This window comes from Gavialis gangeticus, unplaced genomic scaffold, assembly GCF_001723915.1.
Source record: "Gavialis gangeticus isolate Ggan-Ray unplaced genomic scaffold, GavGan_comp1, whole genome shotgun sequence".
Classification (NCBI taxonomy): domain Eukaryota; kingdom Metazoa; phylum Chordata; order Crocodylia; family Gavialidae; genus Gavialis; species Gavialis gangeticus.
In genome coordinates, this window is record NW_017728980.1 from 1,369,679 (window position 1) to 1,373,326 (window position 3,648).

Below are 3,648 nucleotides of genomic sequence, written 5' to 3' on the forward strand. Positions count from 1 at the left end.
AAAGCACATGTGGGCTTAGGTTTTACCCAGAATTACAGGCCTGTCTGTTGCCTTAGGCTTGGGGTGAGGTCACACAGCTACTGCTTAATGATTTTGAGGAGACTAAAAGAACAGGCACAGGAGGGAAGTTGTAGGGAATAAGCAGGGAGCACCCAGCAGGGAACGAATGCCTGACGGAGCCTGGCATTCCTCCTTCAAAGGAGTCCAAGGAGCTGGCAGATACCTCCCAGAGAGGTGAGGCAACAGAAAGAAGCCCCGTGGTCACAAAACAGCCCCCTCCCATAGGGCTGTCCTTCTTCCCTGTTGTGGAAAGCTGGGGCTGGATTAACCCGTTAGTGGGCCCTAGGCAAACAAACTCCTGGGCCCTTATTTTTTTCACTCAATAATTATAATATGTTAGGGCATCTTCTTCACTTAGGGCCCTAGGCACGTGCCTGGTTTGCCTGTACGTTAGTCCAGCCCTGGGCCAGGAAGAATGGTAAGCGGGTCTTGTGACTTCATGGGGAGCATATAGATAACAATGTGGGAGGAAGTGGAGCCAGGAGCTTCATTCTGGAGGAACTGAAACCACAGCTGTAACTTGATGCTCTACAAAGACGTGTGCCGGGGTCTGCCTCGCTGTACAAGCACCCGTGTCCATGGCTGTGTGCTGGAACGACCACTCTACGTTCCCAGCAGGCTTCAGAATTAGAGGTGCAAGGTGGGTAGTGACTGAGTCACAGGGTGGTGAAGTTATAGGTTACACTTAGACCATATTCAATCTTAAGTGGTGTTAAATGTAGAACCTCCTGTGAGCAGTCATGTTAAGGGTTGGTACTGGTTTCCCCAAGCACAGCTCTGACTTGTTACTAGAAGGCTGGCAACCGGGGCGACCCAAGACTCTATGCCTGCTGGGGGGAGCAGTGCACACCGGGATGCTAGAGGGCTGCAATTGCTCATTTTGTCTCTGTGGAATAGACTGAAGTTACCCCAACACAAGCTAGCGTTAACCATGGCCCAGCATTAACCCTCACCTGAAGTGGCATAACTCTGAGGTGCTCAAAGGGCACTTAGCATGAGTTAATGAGCTTTAATGCATGGATGCCTGTATTTTAAGTGACTAAATGTAACATGTAACTTCACCCCCTAGGGTTGTAGGAAGAGAAGGGGAGGTTTCATGGTTAAGGTAGTTGAATGCTGCAGTAGAGCATTTTCCCTCCTTACCACAGAGTTTTTAAGTCACTTAGACCAAATATGTCACAAGTGATCACTCTTGTTCCTCATTTTCTGTAAGCCTGATTTTGAAACTCTCTGCAGTTTCATTTTGAGAAGTACTGAACTACTCAGCTATGGCTAATGCCAGTTAGAGCTGTGCTTTCAATATAAACTGTGCTATATATTAGTAGGAATTTAGAAAGATCTTGGGTATCTCAAATGGTGCGTCCAAAATTAGTGCATATTTGTTATCTGTTCCTCAGCTCTCCACCTGAAAATGGTTGGATATTTCCCTGTTGCACAGGGGGCTCCTACCAATATTAAATATTGATGCTTGAAATACTCATAGTGAGGAGCACCACAGAAAAACCCACAAGGAGATGGATATGGATATGGATGGAGATGGATAATTCTTTCCTCAGAGCAGTGTGTGGCTGCAATATGACAAATGAGGAGAAACAAGGAAGAGAGAAACATTGAACTGCTGCTTGTTAGATGAGCACCGGTCATCCTGGACATTCATGGAAATGGGGAAGTAGGATGAAATTGTACAATTTTACTAGCATTATTTGACAAACGATATGGCCAGGTTTCTTAGTTCTTGAAGATTAAGAAATTATAACATGCTGCAAGATGGTCTTTGGGCCCCAGTGAAAGAATCTAGACTCCTTATAGAATTAGGATTTGCAAGAATGTTAATAGTTTAAATAAGCAGAGTACAAATAAGGAATAAAATCTCTGCTGTATTTGACATTGCTTCAGAATTATGGCAAAACAGGTACTCTCTCATAGCTATGAGAAATGTGGAACTACCATTGTAAAGTTCTCCTGGTGGGAGAGCTTAGATGGTCCATACCAACTAAATTCTTTCTTCAGAGCAGTGTGCCACTGGAGTACATCACAAATGTATTTGGTTGGGTAATCGGGAGAGAAAGAAGATGATACAGGTGGTGCTTGAAGGAAATTAGCAAGAAAAGCAGAACTGAAGATAAAAACCAAATATTAGAGGTGCACCGATATATTGGTCCATATTGTATTGGGACCAATAAAAGGAAAATTAACATTATTGCATTCAGCTTTTTTTGGCTGATGTGGCCAATAATGTCACTAATAAATGCCTCATGCATGTGTGCAGCTGCAGCGTGCATGTGGCCAGGAGTCCAGCCTGGCAGTGTGGAGAGCAGCATCCAGCCAGTAAGTCTGTGGGGGGAAGGGGTGTGGCGAGCATAGACTGAGGCCCCCATGGTGCAGGAGGGAGCGGGGCAGGGGTAGGCTCTGCCAGCTGGTGCAGAAATGTGGGATGGAACTGTGTGCAGCTTGTCTGGGGAGTGGGAGGGAGGTGGCTTCTGCTGCTACATGCACCCCCAGGGGAGGCATGGGGGGCATGTGCTCCCTGAATTTGTGCAGGCTGCCCACTCAGGGCCAGGGGCTGTGCTGGCATCTTTTTGGCTGGAACAGGGCTGTGCTCAGGGTGGGTGGGGACAGGGCGGGTGGCAGTGGCTCTGGGAGGGAAGGGCTATGGTAAATTTTGGGGTAGCTGTAGTTCATCCTGTAGCCCCCCCTGTAAGTGCCACCGCTGCCCACCCAGCCCCCACCCGCCCTGAGTGCAGCACCAGCCCAGTCCTCCTGCAAAGAGGCTGGTGCAACCCCAGCCCCAAACCTGGAGCAGGCAGCCTGCCCTTGCCCTGCCCACAAATCTGGGAGGCACATGCTCCCCATGGCTCCCCCAGGGTGTTTGCAGCAGTGGAAGCTGCCCCCCCACCCCGGTGACCTGGACAAGCCACCCCTGGCTCCATCCTGCACCCCCCACCCCAGCTGGGTAGTGCCTGCTGTGCCCTAACCCCTTCCCTACTTCCTCCCTCACCATGGAGGCCTTGATCTGCCCTCCCTGCCTCCCCCCACCCCGTGTTCCTTCCCTCCATAGACTTACCAGCCGGATGTCGTTCTCTAAGCTGCCAGGCTACGTATCAACAATTGGATTGGTATCGGCTGATATGGCTGGTTAATAATCGGCCTTTGGTATCGGCCAAAAAAAATCTTTCTAAGTGTACCCCTATCAAATATATGGTTAAGAGTCAACAAAGCGATCTTGGATAAAGGGTCAATAATCACCAATAACATAGGCAGTTTAAAACACTGATTCCCAGAAGCTTAAAAGGAAGAACTTTGGGCAGAGGTACAGAGTAGGAAGGCCTATCTTTTTTCTTTGCAGATAATTTTCTGAAGAACTGTGGAGAAGGACCAAGTTTCACACACAAAACAGGCCTTACAATCTAATATGGATGCAACACCAGGATAGGATCATAGGAAAGTAGTGCTGGGAGGGCCCTCTAAAGGTCATCCCAGTCCCCTGCTCAAGGCAGGATCTTCCTTGACTAAACCATCCCAGAAAAATGTCTGTCTAACCTGCTCTTGAAAATATCCAGGGATGGAGATTTCACAGCTTCTCTAGGT